The 27,134-nt window shown below is 36.0% G+C and overlaps 1 protein-coding gene across 3 annotated transcripts in view; it reads right to left on the bottom strand.

Moving 5' to 3' along the window:
- The window catches only part of whd (carnitine O-palmitoyltransferase whd), a 333,289-nt gene extending 314,705 nt beyond the window's left edge, over positions 1-18,584 (bottom strand). Inside the window, exon 1 of one of the 3 annotated variants that reach the window (XM_090381653.1) lies at positions 18,432-18,584. The gene's annotated coding sequence lies outside the window, so the exon portion shown is untranslated. Of the gene's footprint in view, positions 1-18,338 lie in introns of all 3 variants that reach the window. The other 2 variants (XM_090381652.1, XM_090381654.1) reach the window with 2 other exon arrangements.
- Positions 18,585-27,134: the final 8,550 nt, after the last annotated feature.

The raw sequence follows: 27,134 nt of genomic DNA, 5'->3' as shown, positions 1-27,134 counted from the left end.
CATTTATTACCACTCTCGGCAGTCTCCCACTCAACTATCCCTTTATCCATTGCAGCAACTTGCCCTTAATGCCATACTGCTCCAATTTGTACAGCAGTCTTCCATGTGCAACAGTATCAAAAGCTTTCCTGAAATCCAAGTACAGTCGGACCTCTATTTAACGAACTTCCATATAGCGAACTTTTTTGATTTCCCCTTGAAAATAGGGGATTACATTGGGATCAAGGGGATTACAATCCCCTTGATTACATTGAAAATAGTTTCCGTATAACGAAGAAAATTTCCATATAATGAGCTGATTTCGAGAGATCTCAGTAGGCATTGTTCACACCTCTGGCCTTTAGGCAAAAAGCTGATGCTGTAGAAAGTACAAATTAGCAGCTAAAAAGATTAAGCATTAATCCCTTTAGCTTTTAATAGCTAAAGGCTTTAATTCCACAAATTAAGATCTAAAACATTTTACAATTTAATGGTGCTGGTAAAATCCTGCAAGAGGAAACTGGCCAACCATGGAATGGGATAGAAAAAGATGGAAGTTTGGGAGGGGCCTTTGCCCAGCAGTGGGTCAGCAATGGCTAAAAAGAAGTAAAACCTATACAACTTATACACTACTATGCCGAGAAGTCCCGCTAGTTAGCTGTCCACAGCCATTGGCAAAGATTAAGGCATATTCCCGACGCGGGCATTGGCTCTGGAAAACTTATTTTCTACCTTAAGCTTCCTATTAGAAAATTAGAAGAGAATGATTTTTCTTTATCTTGGAAATTCATCTGTTGTTCCGAAGAAATGAGTCATCCACACCTTCACTAAATTTCACCTATCTCTGTTTACATGGTAGCTACAAGTGGTTCCTAATTTAAGCTTTGTTTTAACTGCTGTGCAAGAAACCTTACAGTGTCTAAGATGAAATCCTTGAGTGCAGTCTGAAAAAGAAGTGTATATCGCAGCATTATAAAAGTAGTGTATATCGCGGCATTATAAAAAAAAAAAAAAATCACTTTAAAATTTGATGTCCCGGCCATTAGTGTGTCAACCATTCTGAAAAACCCAGTTTCAATTCTCAAACTGTTTAAAAAAATGGGACCAATTAGGAAGCGTGCAAAATTATGTCTTTGGGAAGATGTAGATGAAGTTCATTCGAGACCAAAACATGCTGATATCAGGGTTATGCGTATGGAATACGCATCTTTTCTAGGGCACCAAACATTCCAAGTCAGTTCTGGTTGGCTGGACAAATTTAAAGAGCATCATGGCTTACCTGAAAAAGTAATTTCTGACGAAAGTGAGTGGAGTTGCAATCGAAGAAGACTATATCCATTGGAAAGAAACAGTTGTGAAAAAAATTATGGAGGACTACGAGTCCAAAGACATATTCAACATTGACGAAACATTTATATTTTTTAAATGTTTGCCGAACAAGACACTGACTTTTAAAAAGTGATAAATGTTTAGGTGATAAAAATAGTAAGGAAAGAATTACACTCTTGGTTGCAAATACGGCTGGTAATGAAAACTGAAGCTTTTGGAAATAGGCAAAAGTAAATAATCCCCATGTTTCAAAGGAGTAAAGTTGTTAGAGTTTGACTACAACTACAACAAAACACCTTGAATGACAACCAAAATTTTTGAGCAGTGGATTTTAAATTTCGATAGAAAGATGATGAATGAAAACAGAAAAATCACATTGATTGTCAATAACTGCCCTGCCAACCTTCACTCAGTAATTTCGAAACTTGCAAGTGTGAAGCCTGTTTTCTTCCTTCTGAATAATTCATCTTAACTGCAGCCAATGGACTACGGTACGACATTATCAAGAATGGACTAGGGCATTATCAAGAATGGACTAGGGCATTATCAAGAATTTGAAAATTTTTCAGTATGCGACCGAAGGCACATACTGAAAAAATTATACTGAGAATAGAAATCTACCTATAGATTCTGTTATAGATTTGTGGATGTATATATCAGAATTGGCGAAAGTGTGGAGTCAAGATGTGACAGAAACAATGATTAAGAATTGTTTTGCAAAAACAGGTTTTGCTAAAATGCTAATTAACAGAGACATTGAGTAATCTTGGGAAAAGTTCCAAGCAAGGTTTGATCAGTGGATAAATTGTTCTTGACGAATTTTTAGGAATTGATAATGATGTCATAGTAGCTTAATATCCGAGTATCTCCAATGTTTTGGAGAGTAGTTAAAGAACTAGTGACAATATCATCGATGAGTTGGATGAAAATTAGGGCAATATTAAACCTTCCAAACAAATGTTGGCAGCATTTGAAACTTTGCATCGAAGTCTTCAGTGGGAAGAAAATGTAACACAAAATATATCTGAGTGTCTAAAATTTAAACAAATGTGAACATTTTTATGAATGGTGTACATTGGAATCCAGTGTACAACAAAAAATAACCAAATATTTTAGATATAATTCTTAAAAGTGTACTAATAAATTGTGGGAATCATGTAAGTAGTCATTTCTTAATATGTATGTATTAACAAATTGTTTTAAAATGTTAGAAAATTTATTCATTCCCACATCTTTTACTATATTTCTGAATTTACAGTATTTTTCATTGTTGAAAACGTCATATTTCTTTATAACGAATTTTTTCAAGGGAATGATCGATTTCGTTATACAGAAGTCCGACTGTATATGATATCAAAATTATTTTTTGCATCCAGTTCCTTTGTGACCACATTGTAGTATCCAATCAAATTGATCAAACAAGACTTTCCCTTAACAAACCCAAGCTGTGTCTGAACTATTACTGCAGTCTTGTCTACGTGATCCTGTATCACCTCTTTAAACCAGTGACTCCATTATTTTTCCCAGAACAGAAGTTAAACTAACAGGTCTATAATTATTTGTGTCACCCTTTGTGAATTGGAGATACATTTGCACATCTCCAGTCCATGGGGACCTCCCCTGACTCTAAGGATGCTCCCATAATTATGGCTAAGGGTTTGCTTACTTCCCTTGCTGCCTCCTTCAATACAACTGGATAGATTCCATCTGCCCCAGGTGCCTTTTTTATGTTTAACTTCAACAGTTTCTCCTCCACTTTGCTCTTAGTTATTACAAAATCACTTAGCTCCCTGTTAGAGTTTGATAAACTTCTGGCATTCCCCTCTTTGAATAACTCCTCATGTGTGAATGTAGATGCAAAATACTCATTCAGTTTATCAGCTACTTGAGCAGGATCATTAATAGTCGAACTATTTATGTTAAGTGAACCAATTTGATTCATCCCCTTCCTTCTACAGTTTACATAAGTAAAGAACTTTTTTCTGTTTTTCTTTGCATCCTTTGCCAAAGATTTCTCGTAATCTGCCTTAGCCTGCCTAACCGCCTTTATGGCTTGATTACAGACTAGCTTATATCTGCCATAAGCTTCTGTGTCACCTGATTATTTTCTAACAAGAAATCAAAATAGGGTATTCTGTCCACAACTGCCATCAATATTTACAATTAAATGTTTACTTTCCTCACAGATTCTTCAAATTTAGATTCAATTCCTTGAATCATTCCTTGTGATGATAGCAGACCATCAAAACACCTTGCAATTTTTAACACAGCTCTTCACAAACAAGGCCTTAAGACATTTTTCAGCAAGCACTAGAGTTCTCTGATCCCAGAGCTATTCTTTTTTCACATGAACACGAAAGCTAATTTATTTACTCACTAAGTGAGTAAATAAATCACTTAGCCCATGGTGATCAAATTTCAAAATAATCTTTTACTGTTTAAAAAACTCCACACATATTGATAACAATGCAAAAATGTTTTTCAATACAGCTATAGTTTTTTGAGCTATTAATTTTTAAAAGTGGGAAAGAAATTCATAACCACCCTGTACGAGGGGGATTTCAAAAAGTTCATACCCTGACCTAGATAAAACATCAGCATGAAGACGCCATTTTTAATATAAGTTGTCTACATTCAATAACTAACATGTGAAATTTCATTCCTGTAGGTGATTGTACACCAGAGGCGGAGCCCAGAATCTGAGGAAGGCCACTATGGCTTATAAAGTGAGGTATCAAGAAGTGATCAAGTTCCTGTTTTTGCAGGGCAAGAAAGCTCAGGAAATTACCAAAGAAATGAAAGCTGTGTATGGGCAGAATTGTCCATCCTATAACACTGTAAAAAAGTGGAAATGGGAGTTCCAGTGCAGTTGTAGAAGTGTCTTTGAAGAGCTAAGAGAAGGAAGACTATCAACATCCACAGACAGAGATGGTTGCAAAGGTTGAGCAGCTGGTGCTGAGTGACAGAAATGTGACAATTCATTTCATTGCAAATGCAGTGGGAATTAATTATGGGTCTGCCCACAGCATTTTAAATGACCATCTGCACATGTCTAAGGTCTCCACACGATGGGTTCCAAGATTGCTAACACCTTTGCAGAAGCAGTGTCAAATGCAATGTTCTTGCTAACGGTTGGATTTGTGTAATGTGGATGTTGAGAAATTTTTTGATCGGTTGGTGACAAATGGCAAATGCTGAGTGTACTAGTATGATCCAGAGACTACATGTCAAAGCAGTGGAGGCACAAGTCATCAATGAAGTGGAATTGTGGTTTAAGGCAAAAAGTGCGGACTTCTATGATCAAGGCATTAAACAACTGATCCATAGATGGGAGAAATGTGTTACTATATATGTAGGGTACATAGAAAAGGATTAAAGTTCCTATGACGTTTCACCTTTCTAGGGCTATTATTTCTAGGTAAGGGTACGAACTTTTTGATATCCTCTCTTATATTATGGAATGGACAAGTTGCTGATATTTTCCAAAAGGTAATGTCATTGCATATAATTTTGCAGTATATATATGCACTCTTACTAACAGTGATTTGACAACTGTGAAGGAGAGAAGGGCAAACTTCTGCTTCACCCATTACACTGAGTATTTTCCTATCCACCAGCATATATTTGACAGCTGTGGGAATTATCTAAGATAGGAAGTCAAACTTAGAAATATTTGTGGGCCACACAACAGTTCTTGTGGATCAGTGGGCTACACTAGTGTGCCGATCAGTAGCATTATTGAGAAAAATATATTAAATATCTTCACATATTTTCCATTGCACAAAATATGTGATTTCATAACCATCAACATTTATAAAGGTTTGTATAAATTATGAATTTTATAGCAGTATAACTCATTTTTAACATCACCATTTACCATTATTTTCATATAGGTTTAGCACTCTTAACATGGAAAAGTTAAGATTAAGGCGGTCTAAGATTTGTACTACAAAGCAACTGTCCAATACTCTGATTAGACAAGGAACTTTGTATCCATGACCAGTATTTAACTAAAAGTCTGAAAGCTTTGCCAACATATCAAAAATATAAATATTTAAAACAAAATAAAATATACACAATATATTTTGATATGAAACAATATTGTTTTGCACATAATACATTTTCATATTATTTATTTATTTTCTATATAAATTTTAACATTCAGCAATCAAGCTTTTTGTGATTTAGCATTTTTTGTGTGTAATATATACAACAAAAATTTTCATTTAAGACTATGCCAATATCTACATATAAGCCTTCTAAAATTTGTCCTTTGCATTAACACAGTACATAATGAAGTAAGCCAATCCTCTTTTAATAATTCTTAACAAATCAGTACTGACAATATGATGCAATGAAGCATGGCTTACATAACACAAAACAAAATATTCCCAATTTCTTCTAATAATTGTCTAAACCTTTCATAAATTAATTCAAGCTGCTTTTGGGATAAACTCCCATCTAATATTCACCTCCACAATATTAGATGGGAGTTTATCCCAAAGGCTGATATTAGTGAAATTCATCAGCATGCTGTCTTACATGTGTGTCTACACACACACACAAGATTACATGTTTATCCAAGACACACTGTAGATTCTAGTTAAAATAAACTCCCTACAAATGGAACTTAGTACTGTTACAATTAATTTGTACTGTATTCTGGTAAATACTATCACTGTGATATCAGCAGATATGTACCTTCAGTACTCAAGCGAGTAAGTAGTGCATGGGGAAAATATCCCTCCAAGAATCTCTTGATCTATCTTTCTCACAGATTGCCATATCCTACTCCTCACTATGCCAGGACTACAAATGTATGAAATAAGTAGGAGTGGCTGCAACCAGGAACACAATGATCTTTGGTGTACAACAGCATCATCATCTGTTTCTGCAAACAGAGATAACTAATCTCCCAACACATTGATTTGGGATGAATGGAAAAAGTAATATTAATTACTTTTTCAATTTTTATTCTATCTCTCTCTCTCTCTCAGGGATTTTTTTTTGTCCTCGCCTTTTCCCATTATATATGGGGTCAGCGTGTTTTTTTTTTTTTTTTTATTGTTTTGGCATGCAATTTTTACGGCCGGATGCCCTTCCTGACACCATCCTTCACCCTTTATCCGGGCTGGGGGATATGCGGTGGTCATTCCCTGACCTTCTGCATCCTCCGTATTTGGTGGTCACGGGCTCGAACCCCGGTCTAATCAAAAAGCGTGTGCTATGCACTACTGCTCCTGCCTACGGAGGCACCCCCCCCTCTCTCTCTCTCTTTCTCTCTCAGGGTAATTCAGAAATTTTTTTTTGGCTGGTGCAGATAAGCCTCAGGCTTCCTTGCACTAGATGGATAATAATAATAATGTGTAGTTCCAAAATATGGCCATATACTGTATACAGAAATATCTAGTCTCAGTTCCCCACTCCCATCCAGAGACATTATCTTTAAAGCAGCCAGTGCCAGTTCAAAAATCAGTGGCAGATTTTAGATAGCAACAGCATTTTATGAAAGAAATGGGTTTCAAAAGGCAGTAACTAAGTTGTCTCTTGTTCTTTACACATCTTTGTCACAAACTTAAAACTAATCGTGCAATGCTTCTAGACGTTTCAACTTCTATATCCAAAGACAACCAATAATCAGACTAAGCTAATTGCAAATCATTTTTTATATTAAAATCCACTGAGAAATTAAACATTTAGGCATCTTATGTGAACTTTGAGAAGATGATAACAAAGTTTCTAGATATGCTTAGGAGCAAAGTTCCATATCTTTCCAAGGCCACAGCAACAGGTACATTTCTTTTATCACACCTAACTTGTATATTTACACACCAGGAAAGGGCTTTGACTCAACACGAAACAAGATTTAAATTATAATGAATATTAGCATTATACAACATACTTAATGTTAAAAATATTTCTTATTGCATTTTTTTTCCTATTATCTGTCGTGCAAAACTATTGTATTACTACAATTCTTTTTCACATCAAGTACACCAGGCCAAATCAGTCTTCCCCAACCCCACTCTCTACTGCTGTTTTTCTTAGCTTTCTATTCTTATCAATCTCAGAACCTTTAGATTAATATTTGGTAATCTGTCATTCAATTCAGATATTGTCTAGTCTTAATATCATATATTTGAATTTCAGGAAAGCTTTTGACACTGTTGCACATGGAAGACTATTGTACAAATTGGATGGAGCACAATGGTATTAAGGGTAAGTTGCTACAATGGATAAAAGGATGGTTAAGTGGGAGAAGACAGAGGCTGGTAATCAATGGGTGCTGCTCTTTGTGGACTAATGTTATTAGTGGAGTCCTACAGGGTTCAGTGTTGGCTCCACTGCTGTTTTCTATATTTATCAATGATATTGATGAAGGTATATCAGGCTTAATGTCGAAGTTTGCAGACGATACAAAGGTTGGCAGGATTGTTAATGACAGTAATGGCAGTGTGCTACTGCAACAGGATCTAGATAATTTGGGCAGATGGGCTAAGAAGTGGCAAATGAAGTTTAACCTTGAAAAATGCAAAGTACTGCATATGGGTAGAAGTAACCCCAGAGAAACATACCAACTGTGTGGTACTACACTTAAGGTGGTAGAAAATTAAAAAGACCTGGGAGTAATTGTGCAGTCAGATATGAAATTTTCTGAGCAATGCAGACAGGCTGAAAGGTCAGGTCATGGGGTTTTGTCAATGATATATAGGAATTTTGCTAGCAGGGAAAAGGAGGTGATTGTCCCTCTGTATAAGGCAATGGTCAGGCCACGCCTTGAGTACTGCGTACAGGTCTGAAGGCCTCATTTTAGGAAGGATGTAGATTTACTTGAGCGTGTACAGAGAAGGGCAACAAGATTGGTGAGGGGAATGTAGGGACCCTCTTACCAAGAGAGGCTTAAGTTCTGCAAATTGCAGTGGCTGGAGACTAGGCACCTGCGCGGTGATCTGATTGAGGTGTATAAGGCCTTGAATGGGTTAAGCACTCTGAATTCTGATGGGATCCTTCCACTTGTTCAGATTACGAACCTAAGGAGGCACAAATTCAAATTAAGAAAGGACAGATGTAGAATAGATGTGCGGAAATTTGCCTTTAGCCAGCGGGTGGTTAATTGCTGGAACAAACTTCCATCTGTTGTTGTGGAAGTTGATAGGTTGAATAAATTTAAGGAGGAACTGGACAGGCAATCGGAGGGAATGGCGCGATTTTTTTTTTTTTTTTTGGCTGATGCTGCATAAGCTCATACACTTGCTTTCTTGCATCACATGCCACTACTACTACTAGTCTGATACCACTAAACGCTTGAAACATACTATATTCTAATTTCTGTAATATATTAGTGTAACAATTAGCAACTATTGCAAGAAAAATTTTAATTGAGTTTCAATATAAACTGAAGAATCAAATTACTGACGGTATTTGACATCAAAACCTCGGGACTCATCTGATTCACAGAGCATAATTAATAACATCTCGGCAAAAGCAACTAGAACCCTTGTATTTCTTAAAAGGATATCATTTGACTTCCAGGATATTCACCTATTATACCTATTAACAGTAATACCCATTCCAGAGTATGATTCTCACTTCTGGAATGCTCATCTACAATATCTCATTGCAATATCTCATTACAATATCTCATTGACTGCATTCAAAAATCTATGCTCAGATTCCTAGTGTGTAAATCCAAGTTAGAATATAAAAGCAACTCTTACAATAGTATAAACTCCTTCAGTTGCTTCCTTTAAGCCACAAAATAACAATAGCAAACTGTAAGATGTTCTACTCATTAAATGATGGAAAACTGGATGTAACAGATTTGCTATCCTTGATTAATTCAGGTTGTCTTCCCGGGCCTTTGAAAATGCATGAATTGGCATTAGCATTAGTAGAGGCATATGATGCAAGAAAGCAAGCTTATGCAGCATCAGTCAAAAAAAAACCTCCCATTTCACCCCTCCATTTGTTCCAAATGCCTATCCAGCTCAGCCTTAAATTTATTTAGGCTATCAACTTCCACGACAAAAGATGGATGTCTGTTCCACCAATCAATTACCTGCTGGCTAAAAGCAAATTTCCGGTCATCTATTCTACAACTGTCTTTCCTCAATTTGAAGCTGTGCCCCCTCAGGTTCTTAATCTGAACAAGTGGAAGGATCCCATCAGAATTCAGAGTGCTTAACCCATTCAAGGGCTTATACACCTCAATCAGATCACTGCGCAGGTGCCTAGTCTCCAACCACTGCAATTTGTAGAACTTAAGTCTTTCTTGGTAAGAGCACCCCTTTGTTCCCCTCACCAATCTTGTTGCCGTTTTTTGTACTCTTTCTAGCAACTCTACATCCTTCCTAAAATGAGGCCTCCAGACCTGTACAGAGTACTCCAGGTGTGGCCTGACCATTGCCTTGTATAATGGGATAATCACATCCCTGTCTCTGCTAGCAAAATTCCATTATATATCACTGGCAAGACTCCATGGCCTGCCCTGGCAGCCAGTCTGCACTGCTCAGCAAACTTCATATTTGACTGCACAATTACCCCCCCAGGTCTTTTTCACTTTCCTCTTCCCTGAGTGTAGTACCACACAGTTCGTACATTTCTCTTTGGTTATTGCTACCCATATGCAGTACTTTGCATTTGTTAATGTTAAACTTCAGTTGCCACTTCTCAACCCATTTGCCCAACTTATCTAGATCCAGTTGGAGTAGCATACTGTCTTTACTGTCATTAACAATCCAACCTTTGTATCATCTGCAAACTTTGACATTAAACCTGATATACCTTCATCAATATCATTGATGGGCCCAGTACCGAACCCTGGGGAACTCCACTAATAACATTTGTTCACGAAGTGCAGCGTCCATTGATTACAACTCTCTGTCGTCTCCCATTCAACCATCCCTTTATCCATTGTAGCAACTTACCCTTAATGCCATACCTCTCAACAGTATCAAAAGCTTTCCTGAAATCCAAGTATATGATAACAAATTATTTTTGGCATTCAGTTCCTTTGTGACTACATCATAGTATCCAATCAAACTGGTCAGACAAGATTTCCCTTTAACAAACCCATGCTGTATCTTAACTATTACTGCAGTCCTGCAGTGTTTCTTTAACAAGTGATTCCATTATTTTCCCCAGAACACAAGTTATTGTTTGTGAGAACATCAAGTAGGCTATGAATTCTTTAAAAAAATATCCAATTTTACTAACAGGTCAAACCTTTACATCATTTATATTCATATCAACATTAAACTCCACTTAATTAATTTTGTAAGAAATATTTGGGTGTTTTTTTTTTTTTTAATCGAAAGGTATATTGGGGCAATTATATCAAATGAATATGCAGTCTGATATGAGAATGTCATATGACTACATTTACTTTTAGCTATTACTGTAATGTGTGTATATATACTTGATTAGGCATCATTCAATTATTAATGATTTTATTTACTAAAAGTTTATCACCAATGGTAAATAAAAGTTTATGCTGGTCAGCTTTAGAGAATACTCCCTTAAATAATCCATTTAAGAGAGAATAATCCATGTAGACCTAAATGGATGTCAAATGAACTAACAAGATATGTGGCAGAGAAGAAAAATGCATGAAATGAATATAAATTATCACATGATATAGAAGCCTATGGTAGATATAAACCAGTCTGCAATCGAGTCCCAAAAGAGGTTACAAAAGCCAAGGGAGATTATGAGAAATCTCTGACAAAGGAAAACAGCAAAGACTTCTTTACTTAAGTAAACACTAGAAGAAAGGGGATGAACCACATTGATATACATGGTTCAAATGTTGATGATCATGCACAGTTTGCTGACAAGCTGAATAAGTATTTTGCATCTACATTCACACATGGCAAATTCTTTAGGGAGGTGGATGCTAGAAATGTATCAAACTAACACAGTGCTAAATCATTTTGTAATAAGTGAGATAAAATTCGTACCCTATAGAGTCACATTCCAATGATGGCACTGAGGGCAAGCTGTTTTTGATTTGAAGTTTTTTTTTATTACAAAAACCCCAGGGGCTCACATCTGGTGAGTATGGGCTTGGCACACCCAGGGTCCTGAGCTGGATATCATCATTCTTCTCTTTCTTGGTGATTCCTTTCTTAATTTTCTCTCTCTCTCTCTCTCTCTCTCTCTCTCTTTCTCCCCCAGGATAACCTGGGAATTTTTTTTTTTTTGGCTGGCGCAGCATAAGCCTCAGGCTTCCTTGCACCATATGGCTAATAATAATAAGTCACTACAATGGGAATCACTTTGATTATGGCCATCTATAACAATCAGAAATGGTTTACTTTTCAGAGCTTCTAACAATGGTAAAGGGAACAGTTTTTATTTTGTAAAGGTGACTACAGTAGTCTCAGACAGTTTTTAAATTATATGCAGTGGGACCAGCTAATGATGTTACCATCAGCAAATTCTAAATGGGAAGTACACATGGGAAGCATAAATTCTATGCAGTGGGACCAGCTAATGATGTTACCATCAGCAAATTCTAAATGGGAAGCATTCAAGGAAATAACGTAGAAGCAATTAAACTATTCATAAGTTTAGTAGTTTCATAAGTTTTTCCTAAATGGAAGTCAGATGAACTAATGAGACTTGTTGCAGAGAAGAAAAATGCATGGGATGCATATAAATTATCAGATGATATAGAAGCCTATGGTAGATATAAACTAGTCTGCAATAAACTCATTAAGGATATTAGGCAAACTAAGGAAGATTACAAGAAGTATTTGGCAAAGGATGCAAAGAAAAAAATAGCAAAGACTTCTTTTCTTATGTACACACTAGAATGAAGGGGATGATCACAAAGGTCCACTTGATATCGATGGTTCAACTGATGATGATCCAGCTTGGGTTGCTGACAAGCTGAATAAGTATTTTGCATCTATATTCACTCATGAATTCTTTAGGGGGAGTGGATACCAAAAGTTTATCTAACCCTAATACTGAACTAAATGATTTTATAACAGCTGAGAGGAAAGTGGAAGAGAAAATTGTTGAAATTAAATGTAAGTAAGATGCCTGGGATGGACGAGTTCTATCCAATTATATTAGGGGAAGCAGCAAAGAAGTAAGCAAACCCTTAATATAATTATATTTTGAGAGCATCTTTGGGTTCGGGAAAAGTCCCCAAGGACTGGAGATGTACAAATGTATCACCAATTCATAAATGGTGACAAGTAATTACAGACCTGTTAGCTTAACATCTGTTCCAGGGAAAATATTTACTAAAATTTAGTAAAAAGTACCATCTAGAGAGGACTGCAGTTATACTCCAAACACAGCATGAGTTTGTAAAGGAGAAATCTTGTCTGACCAATTTGATTGGATACTACAATACAGTTACAAAGGAACTGGCTGCAAGAAATAATTTTGATATCATACACTTCAATTTCAAGAAAGCTATTGATACTGTTGCACAAAAAGACTGCTGCACAAACTGGAGCAGTGTGGCAATAAGAGAAAGTTACTGCTGTGGATAAAAGGATGGTCGGGTGGGAGAAGACAGAGTGGTTATCAATAGACACTACTCTTCGTAGACTAATATTATTAGTGGAGTCCCCCGGGGTTTGTTGTTGGATCCATTGTTTTTCTATATTTATCAATGATATTGATGAAGGCATATCAGGCTTAATGTCCAAGTTTGCAGATGATAAAGATTGGCAAGGGGTTAATAATTAGAAATGACGGTATGCTACTGCAATAGGACCTATAAAAGTTACGCAGATGAGCTGAGAACTAGCAATTGATCTTGAATGAAAAGTACTGCATATGGGTAGCAGTAACCCATGAGTAACATACCAACTGTGTGGTACTATACTGAAGTTAGCAGAAAATGAAAAAGACCTGGAAGTTACTTGTGCAGCCAGATATGAAGTTCTGTGAACATTGCAGACAAGCAGCAGGGCAGCTCATGAGATTTTGTCAATGATATACAGGAATTTCGCTAAGTATAAGGAGGTGATTATCCCATTGTACAAGGAAATGATCAGGCCACATCTTGAGTGCTGCCTACAAGTCTAGGGGGCTTCATTTTAGGAAGGATGTAGAGCTGCTGGAACAGGTACAGAGAAGGACAATGAGACTGGCGAGGGGAACAAGGGGGGGGGGGGTTCTCTTACCACAAAAGGCTTCAGTTCTGCAAATTTCAGCATCTGAACACTAGGCACCTGCGAGGTGATCTAATTGAGCTGTTGAAGGTTTTTGAATTGATTGAACAAGTGCAATGCTGATGAAATTTTTCCTCTTGCTCAGAATGCACATGAGGGGGCATAAATTCAGAGGAAGGATGGTTGTGTGGAAGTTTGCCTTTAGCTAGCAGGTAGTTGATTGACTGAACAAACTTCCATCTGTTGTGGAAGTGGACAGCATAAATAAATTCAAGGAAGAAAACTAGAAAAACTATTGAAAGGAATGGATAGGTGAAATGGGAAGTTTTTTTCTTTTTAGCTGATACTGTATAGGCTTGCTTTCTTGCATCAATTACCACTTAAAAAAAAAAAAAACACTAACATTATAAACTAATTCTATTTTGACCCTTTCAAATATGCTGACTATTAGAACTTTCTCATCCTCTCTAAACAATAAGAATCCTGCTGACCACAAAAACAAAGGATTGTTTGTTTGTTTGTTTAGATTTTATTGGCGCATTAGCATCTAAGGCTATAATGCGCCAAGACCAACAAAAACAAAGGAGAAAAAAAAAAAAAAAAAAAAAAAGTCTTCTTATTTTAAAACATTCATTTTAAAATACTCTAAAACTATTTTTGGGTCACTTTTGTGTATGCTACAATTTTGTTTCTGATTGTGAATTTCATCTCAACACTGCACTATTTTCCTTCTGTTTTTTTTGTTCATGATCTAAGCTTCACTGTCATACAACAAAGTAGGGTTATTTACCAATTTCTATAATCTTGTATGTTTCCACATTGTTTGATACTAATTACTGATTATCCTTGGATTAGATAAATTTAGAAACATTAGCATCAGTAGAGGCATTTGATGCAAGAAAGCAAGCTTATGCAGCATCAGCCAAAAAAAAATAAATAAATAAATAAATAAAAAATAACCACTTCCACTTCACCCCTCTGTTCATTCGAAATACCTGTCCAGCTGAGCCTTAAACTTATTTAGGCTATCAACTTCCGCGACAAGGGATGGAAGTCTATTCCACCAACCAACCACCCGCTGGCTGAAGGCAAATTTCCTCACGTCTATCCTACATCTGTCTTTTCTCAATTTGAATTTATGCCCTCTCAGGTGATTATTCTGAGCAAGAGGAAGAATCCCATCAGCATTGAGCATGCTCAAACCATTCAAGGCTTTATACACCTCTATCAGATCACCTCCCCGGTGCCTAGTCCCCCAGACACTGTAATTTGCAAAACTTAAGCCTTTCTCCATAAGAGCACCCCTTTGTTCCATTCACTAATTTTGTTGCCCTTCTCTGTACTCATTCCAACATCTCTACATCCTTCTTGAAATGAGGCCTCCAGACCTGTATACAGTCCTCTAGGTGCAGTCTGACCATTGCCTTATACAAGGGAATAATCACCTCCTTATTCCCGCTAGAAAAATTCCTATATATCATCAACAGTACACCATGAGCTACTCTTGCAGCCCGTCTGCACTACTCAGAAAACTTCATATCTGCCTGCACAACCACCCCCAGGTCCCTTTCATTCTCTACCATTGTCAGTGTAGTACCACAGAGTTCATACGTTGCTCTGGGGTTGCTGTTTCCCACATGTAGTACTTTACATTTGTCAATGTTAAACTTCATTTGCCACCTCTCAGCCCATCTGCTCAACCTTTCCAGATCCTGTTGCAGTAGCATGGTGTCAGTAGTGTCCTTGACAACCCTGCCAACCTTCGTATCGTCTGCAAACTTGGACATTAAGCTTGATATACCATCACCAATATCATTTATAAATACAGAAAACAATAATATACCCAATACTGAACCCTGAGGGACTCCACTAATAACATTAGTCCACGATGAGCAGTGTCCATTGATAAACCACTCTCTGTCTTCTCCCCCTCAACCACCCCTTTATCCATAGCAGCAATTTGCCTCCAATGCCACACTGCTCCAATTTGTGCAGCAGTCTTCCATGTGCAACAGTATCAAAAGCCTTTCTAAGATCCAAGTATATAATATCAAAGTTATTCCCTGCATCCAGTTCTTTTGTGACTGCATCATAGTATCCAATCAAATTGGTCGGGCAAGACTTCCCCTTAACAAAACCATGCTGTGTCTGAGCTATAACTGAAGTCTTGTCTAGATGATCCTGCAGTGCTTCTTTAACCAGTGCCTCCATTAATTTTCCAGGAACAGAAGTTAAACTAACAGGTCTATAATTACTTGTGTCGCCCTTTGATCCTCCTTTGTGAATTGGTCACATTTGCACATCTCCAGTCCGTGGGTTCTTCCCCTGAGTCCAAGGAAGCTCTCATAATTATGGCTACGGGTTTGCTTACTTCCTTTGCTGCCTCCTTTAATATAACTGGATAGATCCCATCCACCCCAGGTGCCTTTCTTGTATTTATCTTCAACAATTTCTCCTCCACTTTACTCTCAGTTATTACAAGTTTCTCTAGCTTACTGCCAGAGTTGAATACACCTCTGGCATTCCCCTCGCTGAATAACTCCTCATGTGTGAATGTCGATGCAAAATATTCATTCAGTTTGTTAGCTACCTGAGCAGGATCATCAACAGTTGACCCATCGATATCAAGTGGACCAATCTGATTCATCCCCTTCCTTCTAGAGTTTACATAAGTAAAGAACTCTTTGCTGTTTTTCTTTGCATCCCTTGCCAAAGATTTCTCGTAATCTGCCTTCGCCTGCCTGACCTCCCTTGTAACTTGGTTACAGATCAACTTGTATCTATCATAGGCTTCTGTGTCACGTGTTAATTTGTATGTATCCCATGCATTTTTTTTCTCTGCCATATGTCTCATTAGTTCATCTGACATCTTGAACAATATTTCTTGAACAATTTGGTAACAGCAACATCATCATTTGCTGTTACCAAATGATGATGTTGGTAACATCATCATTTGGTCCCACTGTATAGAATTTAAATACTGTCTCAGTCCATCGTAGTCGCCTTTACGAAAGCAATAACCCTTCCCTTTACCCCTAATGGTAGTTACCTCTTTGAGTAAATCCCACTTCACTTTTCTTTTCTTTAATGTCTAGTTCATTTGTGAAATGTAATGTACAACAAAAATTTTCAAATCAATTTGTTCCATTATACCTAACTGTACTAGCTGAACAGCCAGTCTTCAACAAGTACCATTTCAATCTGAATTTTGATTCCAGATGGTGGACATGAACATAATGCATATGCAACCATTATTTGTCAAGCAGTGGTACTTTTTTAATCAAGGAATGCACTACTGTTTATGTGGAGATTAATACAAATCTCCATATAAATTGTTTTGCAAAACTGTTTAAATTGATCATTAAAATTCTTCTGATACAGTTAACATTACTTGATCATCTGTATTTGCTTAAATCATTGTCATTTAATTAAACGTTGCATTTTCAATTTTGTTTCTGCTGTTTCATGACTTTGTTTCTATATACACAAGGGCAAGTTAATATGTGCTTCTCTTCACTTATATAGATTGGTTGTAGAAGGTAAATTAAGCACACTTTTTAATTTGCACTTAAGGCAGCCACATAAAAACTATTCCTTGGCTGAGAAGTAACTTGTCATCTACTGAAATATCACCCCATAAAGTGATTTTGAAGTGCTAAGAAAGGAAAAACAATTTAGTGGAGCTACTTGCCTTTAAAATTGGCTTGTACTGACTGATTTTTGTCAATATTCTTGTTGTGTAGGCCATGTAACTTTTCTTTGATTACTTGCTATAAGCATTATAAAATTGTCTACTGATGGCAGGGTTCTTGTAGAATGTAATCAGAGAGGAAATACTACCTTCTATGAATAGTTTCTTACCAATTATAGATATTTCTTTGAGTGCTCAGAATTTCCTTGTTGATTACAGACAACAGATGATGCTGAGAGCATCACTTTATCAGAACTTCTCTTTTCAACATGAGTGGAAAGTGATCACTCTATGGTGTGATATTTTTTTGCCATCAAGGTTAAAAGTGGCATACCCATAATTTAACATGACCAAATAAAGAGGAGAGGTACATAAAAAAAATGTGGTCTCTATCTCAGCACCTTGCAGTCACTGACTTATAACAGTTGTATATAACATTAATTCAATATCTTATGTAAAATACTTACATCATGTAGCAGTAGATAGTTCAGACATCCATAAATAGGCAAAGAGTAAATTTCTGCATACTCGGGAGCTATCTTTTGAAAATATGTTACCTTTTCTTTAACTTGTACTGATATTAAGTTGCACATCAAAAAAAAAAAAAAAAAATATATATATATATATATATATATATATATATATATATATATATATGCCTAGAAAACGCTTAATTTGATTTTTATTGTAATATACATTACATCATTACAAATGACATTTTTGCAGTCACCAATGTATTTCTATAAATTCCAGTATAAAAATATAATGACTGTTTCTGTGTGCACCTCCATGGCTACAGTCCAGCTTCAAATAAAGAACTTGCAAAATTGCTTATCGTGAAACATACAAAATTAGCATTTCATCAAATATGATGACATGTTAAGTAATCAAATCTCGTTTAAATTGACAGTAGCTGCTGAACTTTCACGTTTTGGCTATATATACTTCGGGAACAAGAATCATAATTATAAAATCGCAACGTTCGGTTTGGTAACCAACTTAAAATAAAATAGCATCCGTGCTATTTTAAGTCATGGGAATAACGATCACACTTTAATCCAAACGAAAAGGAATTCAATACACAATACAGTGAAGCACTAGATGTAAATAATGTACAGATTCTTCCACAAAGCTACATTCATCGTATAAAATCGATGTAATAACACTGAAAACGTTAAAAAGAAATAGCAAACAAATCCTACCAGATGGGTGACGCCTTGACCCAATCTTGAGGCAACACTTTATTCAATATTACTTTGAGAAATGCTCTTCTTGCACTTCGTAATTATACATACCTTTAATAACCACTGTAAAAATGAAGTTATTAAGAAAATATAATTCACAGGCACCACAAGTTCTCTATGCAGCGATAGCTGCTCAAGGACGGTCAACGAGAACACACAACTTCTGTTAATCCACAGACTGGAGTATTATCACATGGACTGCACTGTGAAGAAAAATAAAAGCAGCTCATGCGCATTAATGTTTTTGTCGTAACACACCTTATTGCCCGGAGCAACAAACATTCCAAATACTATCCATGCAATTGGGAGGAAGTATAATGACGTAACAGCCTGCTTTGTGATTTGCTAATATGGGGAGGTATGGTCGCTTAAATGGGGGTCAGGTCCCTACGTCACTATAAAAGTAAATCAGAAACTCGTAGCTACTACTTGAAGTAAGTTATTGGCAATGATCCCATGTCATCAACTTCTTATGAGCTGTTGTCATTGCTGTTTTATTAAGTACATGTATAAATAATCTATTTTAAGCAATGTCTGATTGATTTGATTTTCAACATAACCTTAAATACATATGAAACATCCAAAGACCTAAAGTAATATACTGTGATTAGTTCAAAGAAATTCGTACTCTTTCTTTACATGTAAATTCAGGGTAACCAATTGTCCCGCTTCCCGACAATACCATCATTTGTACCGATAAGAGAGGAAAAAACTGTTGATTTATGGATTTTACGTATTTTAAATTAATTCTTATTGGAATCTAACCAATTTGTTAAAAATTAATTCCAATAACAAGATAAAAATGAGAACTGAGAAATCTTTTTTCTCTCTGTTATTTTAAATTACATGTATAACGTATTATTTTGAAGTAATGAAGAAAAGAAAATGTGTGTTGATAAAAAAAAAAAATAGGTTCAATTTTTCTCAAAATTTCTGGAGACAAATAATTTGTCTCAAATTGTAAGCTCCATATCCAAATGCTTCATCAGAAAGAGTTTTCAGCTTAATGAAAACTGTTTGGCGGAAAGAGAGAACCGTCTTTTATTAGAAAAGTTTAGAAGCCGAACTTATGGTGAAAGAAAACTATAACATGTCCTGTTCAGAATTTAAAAACTTTTTAAAATATTTAGAAGGAGAAAAAATTTTAAAACTAGCGAAATCTAAAGAAAAATATACTTTATAAAGTAAAAGTAGTCCTCCTCGCTATTTTTAAAATAACTGTTATAAATAATATTATAGTTTATATAAGACAAATACATATTAACAACAATCATATAACAAATAAATACTATGATTGACTGACTGATTAAAAAAAATGTATTTTAATTGTAATTTTATATTTTTCTTTTGCTTTTTGAACTAAAAATGCTATGCTACACATTTCGTTTCAAGTTGTCCCGCTTACCAATTTTAAAAATATGGGCACCCTGTGTAAATTCATGAATACATATACAGTATAAATATATATGAATTCATTTAAATAAAATTCCAACTATAAAATTTTTCAAAGAAATAAGAGAGCAATAATATAATATGAAACGATATAACAGCTTTTATTCTTGCAATAAAGTCGCCCTCCTTTTCAATTTTTTTTTTCTGCTTCCTAGTTTTATAATTCGGTAATTTCCAAATTGAGAATTTTGTGCACTTATGCGCCTTTGCGCATTCATTCGCATGTGAGAGTGAATCCACATTTTCTCTCACCCTCTCATCTACAAGTAAAAAAACAGAACAATAACTACTGTGTAGGAGAATTATAACAAATACGTGTGAAGTAACCCCGCCGGTTTGTCAAATTTTTAGAAAACTTTAAAATAATTATAACAGTATAGTAATAATTTTACAATGTGATTTTTTTTTTTTTTTTTTTTTGGCTGATGCTACATAAGCTCATACACTTGCTTTCTTGCATCACATGCCACTACTACTACTACTACTACAATAATTATTGCTATTATAATTATTCTCATGTCTAGAAAAACATAACCGAAGAGAACCGGTTCTTTAAAAAAAAAAAAAAACTGAGTGGCGTAACCAAAAGCGCAAAAATTGAAAAAAAAATGCTCTTCATCCTCGGGAAAGGCCACATAAGGTCACAGGCGTTTACAAACAGTAGTTGCAATTAGCTAAGTATGTAGCTCCATGTTACTGCATTGCTGTTTTCAGGTTGATTCAAATCCAACTGTGGTCATTGGGTGTTTTTTTTTTTTTTTTTTTATTTATTTATTTATGAAAACCACAAACACGAGGAATGTTAGAACCTATAACACTTAGTACCGTGCATGGGTTGGAGGTTGAGAAGTTGAAAGAGGATATTTGTTGACATTAGACTAGAATTTCTGTAGATTGTGATTTTCAGGAAATACGTATGAAGGAAGATTGTTCCAGAAAACGGAAGTTGAATGAATAAATGAGGAAGAAGAAAAGTTGGTTCTATGAGTTTCAAGTTGGACAGTAAGGGGATGTTGACTGATTGTAGTACGTGTTCGAACTGCTTTGAAAAAGAGAGAGAGCGGGAATTATAGAAGCCCATGCAGAAAAATAGTGCCCATTGAAGTACCTATAGAAAAGGGCATGTAGCAGAAACAGGGCGTCTCTGAGTCAGTGCGTAGAGAAACTTTTTAGAGATGAGTCATTAATTAACCTAACTGCCCTCTTTTGAATGGAATCTAGAAGCTTGAGAAGGGTTTTTGGTCACTGCCCCAGGTATGAGAACAATATCCATGGTAGAGTGGATTTACGATTTGTACAGAGTGATCAGCTATTCGGGAGAAAAGTAACGCCGAGAGCGAAAGAAACACTCAAGTTTTTAGATGCAGAGGAAGCGATATTTCTAATGTGCTTATGCCAAGAGAGATTAGAAGCCAGGGTCCAATAGTGATATATCATCTTGTCTAGAAATCGGAGTGGTAATTGAGTGGTTTGGTCTTACATAGCTTAGTGGTGGTCAAAAGTGGATGAGAAGTCGCGCATACGTTTGAGTTGACTTGCCAGCGTGACGATTAGTCATTGTACGGCTAAATATGGTTAATGATTATTCTTGTTGAAATTATTAGTTGTAAATGTGATCGTGCCGGAGTATAAACAAAAGATTTTTTAAAACCCTGGCATGTAAAGTCTAATTTATTTTCCACATAAAAAGAGGGAGGGGTGTTTAATTCGAGAAGCAATATATTAATTGCTTCTCGAATGGATTCGAGTCCCAAATTTGAAGGATTTTTTTTCTACTAGAAACTCGGGTTTTTTAATCGTGAACCAGGCTAACTGGTTGTAGATTACAAGCAATACAAAAATACAATATGCTGATACCGAAAAGGCACACAAAAGATAGCTTTATGCAAAATCAATAAAGCAAACTACCTAGTATACTATTATTATTATTATTATTACTAGTCATATAGTGCAAGGAAGCCTGAGGCTTATGCTGCACCAGCTAAAAAAAATTTCCGAGTTACCCTGAAGAGAGAGAGAGTCAGAAGTATAAGAGAATCACCAAGAAAGAAAAGAATGATGATATCCAGCTGAGGACCCTGGGTGTGCCAAGCTCATACTCACCAGATGTGAGCCCCTGAGGATACTTGTGGAGACGAAGATCACCTGTCCATCCTCTCCAATAAGTTTTCTATATCTTCATTGAATTTATTCAAACTACCGACTTCCACAAACAACAAATGGAAGTTTCTGCCAACAACCACCACCCTCTAGCTGAGGGCAACTTCTGCACATCTATTCTGAAACTACCAGGCCTCAAGCTATATACCCACCTCATGTGTGTGTGTGTGTGTGTAGTCTGAGCAACAGGAAGAATCCCATCAACATTGAGCTTGTTCAATCAGCCTTAAACATCACGTCGCAGGTGTTTAGTCTCCAGATGCTGCAATTTGTAGAAATGAAACCTTTCTAGGTAAGAGCACCGTTCTCTTCCCTTTATCAATCTCATTGCTTTCTAAAGTGAAACCTCCAGACCTGTATGTAGTACTCAAGGTAGCCTAACCATTGTCATGTACAATGGGATAATCAACTCTTTATACGTGCTGGCAAAGTTCCTCTATACAAAATATCATAGACAAAACCCCATGAGTTGTAGTGGCTGCTTCTCTGCATTGCTCAGAGAACTTCATATCTGACTGCACAATTATCCCAGGTCTTTTTCATTTTCCACTACTCTGAGTGTAATACCACACAGTTGGTACGTTAATCTGGGATTACTGTTAGAAATATGCAGTATCTTGAACATTATGTCAATATTAAACTTATCAATATTAAACTTCAACTACTGTTTCTCAGCCTATCTGCCTAATTTGTTTATATTAGGCAGATTTGTTTATATCTGCCTAATTTGTTTATATTAGGCAGATAGGCTGCCTAATATAAATTTACTTACTCTGATATCAAAATTATTTTTTGCATCTAGTTCCTTTGTTACTGCATCATTAATACTGTTTACTACAATATAATTGTATTCCTGTCTAGATGGTCCTGCATTACCTCTTTAGCCAGAGGCTCCATGATATTTCCTGGAACAGAAGTTAAGCTAACAGGTCCGTAAGCACTACAGGCGGAAAGAGGAGGACTTATCCACTATTAGGTAGGTGGTCATAATGTTTTGACTCAACTTTATACATGTGCGAAAAAAAAAAGTGACAAAATACTTTGAAACATTACATTATCCAGAAAAATAAATATTTTTCATATAACTAGATTAAAAAGAAAATAATAGGGGAAATGAAAGATGAATAAAACGGAAAATTATGAAAGAATTTATAGGCATAATATCATAAATGTATGCATAAAAATCGAATAACAAAGTAGAAAAGAAATCAAAACCAACTAAAAATTTAATATTAAAAGCAAAATAACATTTAATGACTATGAAGAATGTTTATTTGATAATAAAGAACAAAAAATGTTGAATCTAATAAAAAGTAAAAAACATGAGATTTACTTAGTAAAAGTAAATAAAACAGCTCTAAGTCCTTTTGATGATTAAAGAAAAGGTTTACCTGAAATCAGTCGTTCATTAACTTGGTGAAATCATTCGATATAAAAGTAAATTATGAGAGCCTTTGAATTTAGAGGACATTCCAACAGATTTGAGGTGTGTGTGTGTGTGTGTCTCTACAATTACAAAAAAGAGGATTAAAGGCGGTCTGATTATTTAGACCTGCAAGCCTGATTTCCGTTCCTCGGAAAAAAACGGAGTCATTAGTTAAAGAAGTAAAGTAAGTTCGTCTTAAAGGAATGCAGTTGTTGTTGTTGTTGTAAGATGTAAGAGAATTAGCAACAAAGGATATAATGCTCCATATATACTATCTGTAAATTGCGTGCTCTGTGATAGATTTTCTGTTTGCTGGACGAAAACCCAGAGTTTCCAGGAGAGAAAACCATTGCCAGAACCGACTAACTCAGCCACATTGTGAAAAGGTCCATACAAATTTCTCACGCCATCCGCGGGACTCGAACTCGGGTCTTTTCCAGCAGGTGTAGGAAAGACGGCGAGTCCACCAACTGTGCTACCCACGAAGGCAGGAATGCAGTTATACTGCTATGAAATATGGATTTGTTAAGGAGACAGGTCTTCTTTGAACCGTCTGATGAGCTACTGTGACGCAGTAACATACGAACTGAATGCGAAAAATAATTCTGACATCATACCCTTAGATTTCACTAAAGCTTTCAACACTCTTCTACAGGAAAGACTTTCATCAAGATACTTGCTGTACACATTGTGTCATTAGGGGAAAGTTACTGCAATGGATAAAGAGATGGTTGAGTGGTAGAGACAGAGGGTTGATTATTAAGGCACTGCTCTTTTTGAACTAACATTATTAGCGGAGTCCCTCAGGGTTCGGCGGTGTGTCCTTTACTGTTACTGTTTTGTTACTGTTTTCAGTATTAATTAACGATATTGAAAACACGGCATACTCTTTCAGCATACATACTTCACACGGCACGGCATACTTCTCAGCACATCTGCCTAATTTTTCTAGGTCTTGCAACAAGACTTAGAAAATTTAAGAAAATTGACTGAGAAGTGAGAAGACGAACATACTTTACTTCTTTAACTAATGACTCCATTTTTTTCCAAGGAACGGAAATCAGGCTTGCAGGTCTAAATAATCAGACCGCCTTTAATCCCCTTTTTTGTAATTGTAGAGAAATTTGCACACCTCAAATCTGTTGGAACGTCCTCTAAATTCAAAGGTGCTCTCATAATTTCCTTTTATATCGAATTCACCAAGCTAATGAACGAATGATTTCAGGTAAACTTTTTCTTTAATCATCAAAAGGACTTAGAGCTGCTTTATTTACTTTTACTAAGTAAATCTCATGTTTTTTTACTTTTTATTAGATTCAACGTTTTTGTTCTTTATTATCAAATAAACATTCTTCATAGTCATTAAATGTTATTTTGTTTTTAATATTCAATTTTTAGTTGGTTTTGATTTCTTTTCTACTTTGTTATTAGATTTTTATGCATACATTTGTGATATTATGCCTATAAATTCCTTCATAATTTTCCGTTTTATTCATCTTTCAATTCCCTTATCATTTTCTTTTTAATCTAGTTATATGAAAAATATTTAATTTTTCTGGATAATGTAATGTTTCAAAGTATTTTGTTACCTTTTTTTTTTTTTTTTTTTTTTTTCGCACATGTACAAAGTTGAGTCAAAGCATTATGACCACCTACCTAATAGTGAGTAAGTGCCACCTACCTAAGTCCTCCTCTTTCCGCCTGTACTTCTTACGGACCTGTTAGCTTAACTTGTGTTCCAGGAAATATCACGGAGTCTCTTGCTAAAGAGGTAAGCAGAACCATCAATCCCCAGGGGCTCACATCTGGTGAGTATGGGCCTGGCACACCCAGGGTCCTGAGCTGGATATCATCATTCTTCCTTTCTTGATGATTTCCTTCTATCTCTCTCTCTCTTTGGGTAATTCAGAATTTTTTTTTTATTTTTGCCTGGTGCAGCATAAGCCTCAGGCTTCCTTGCACCATATGGCTAATAATAATAATAATAATAATCTAGACAGGAATGCAATTGCAGTAAACAGTATTAATGATGCAGTAACAAAGGAACTGGATGCAAAAAATAATTTTAATATCAGGGTAAGCAAATTTATATCAGGCAGCCTATCTGCCTAATATAAACAAATTAGGCAGATAGGCTGAGAAACAGCAGTTGAAGTTTAATATTGACATATGCAAGATACTGCATATTTCTATCAGTAATCCCAGATTAACGTACCAGCTGTGTGGTATTACACTCAGAGGTATTACTGTTCGTTTTGAACTAACATTATTAGCGGAGTCCCTCAGGGTTCGGCGGTGTGTCCTTTACTGTTACTGTTTTTAATATTAATTAACGATACTGAAAACACGACATACTCTTTCAGTATATATACTTCACACCGCACGGCATACTTCTCAGCACATCTGCCTAATTTTTCTAGGTCTTGCAACAAGACTTAGAAAATTTAAGAGAATTGGCTGAGAAGTGAGAAGACGAATTTACTTTACTTCTTTAACTAATGACTCCATTTTTTTTCCAAGAAAATTGGCTGAGAAGTGACAACAGGTGTTTCAGTTTCACATTGATAAATGCAAAGTATAGAACTTGGGTAGCAGTAATAAATAAAATACCAATTGTACCATACTGATATTGGTATGGTACGAAAAATAACTTACAGGTACATGTGCAGTACGACATGAAGTTCTCTGAACAGTGCAGTCAGGCTGTTAGGACAAAAAATAAATAAATAAAACAACTGTCATATTAGTACCACCCAAGAACTAACTTATATGCCTATAGATATATGTCCATAAGTGGTTGTCATGTCGATTTTGCCTATTTTTCTGAATGGAAAACCGAGTTTCTGTAGAGAAAAATCTTGTTATCTATGTCTGAGACTGAATAACTGAGTGAAAAAAGTCTATAAAAGCTCCTCGCGTCATTGACTGAATTCAAATCCGGGCCTTTTTCACCAAATGTGGCAAGGACGGTGATTATAACCACTGTGCTTCCCATGCAGACAGGCTACTAAGAGAGCTCATGAGACTGCCAATGACACAACAAGAATTTTTCCAGCAGGGAAAAGGAAGAAAATATTCGTCGAATAAGACAATGGCTAGGCGACATCTTTAGTACACTGTATACAAGTCTGGAAGTCACATTGTAGGAATTATGTGAATCTGGTGGACCTGCGAAAAAACGTGACTGAAGTGTTTAAGGCTTTAAATGGATTCAGTAGACTAAATGCTGAATACTGGCGTTGTGGAATCTTTCTAATTCTCTTTTCTATCGCATTTATTAAAAGTATCGTATTTATTATTATATTGTACTAATTTTTGTTTACAACACGAATCTTTCATTAATTCATCATTTAAATCTCTTTTCTTATACAGTGGGTTGGCTTTACATAAGAAACGCCTATCCAATATTCGTGCGGCCACGTTTTGCAAGTAATACAGCCCGTACACGCCTTCGCATGAATTCCATAAGGTGTTGCTGGATGTCCGTGGTAGTGCTACCCATGCGTTGCACAAAATATCCAGTAATGACCGCACATTTTCAGATGGATGATTACAGCATCGCCTGTCCTTTTCCAGTAAGTCATAAACATCTCAATCGAGTTGAGATCGGGTGTGTCGGACAACCATGAAAGAACAGAGAATTCACATGATAATGCTCCAGGCCTCGTGGTATTATCATGTTGGTCTGCGACGATAGAAAGGCAAGGTACGCGTTT

The sequence above is a fragment of the Mastigoproctus giganteus genome, chromosome 9, assembly GCF_048544385.1.
Source record: "Mastigoproctus giganteus isolate SK-2022 chromosome 9, ASM4854438v1, whole genome shotgun sequence".
Lineage (NCBI taxonomy): Eukaryota > Metazoa > Arthropoda > Arachnida > Uropygi > Thelyphonidae > Mastigoproctus > Mastigoproctus giganteus.
Note: the sequence above shows the minus strand (reverse complement) of the source record. Positions and strands in the feature narration are given on the sequence as shown.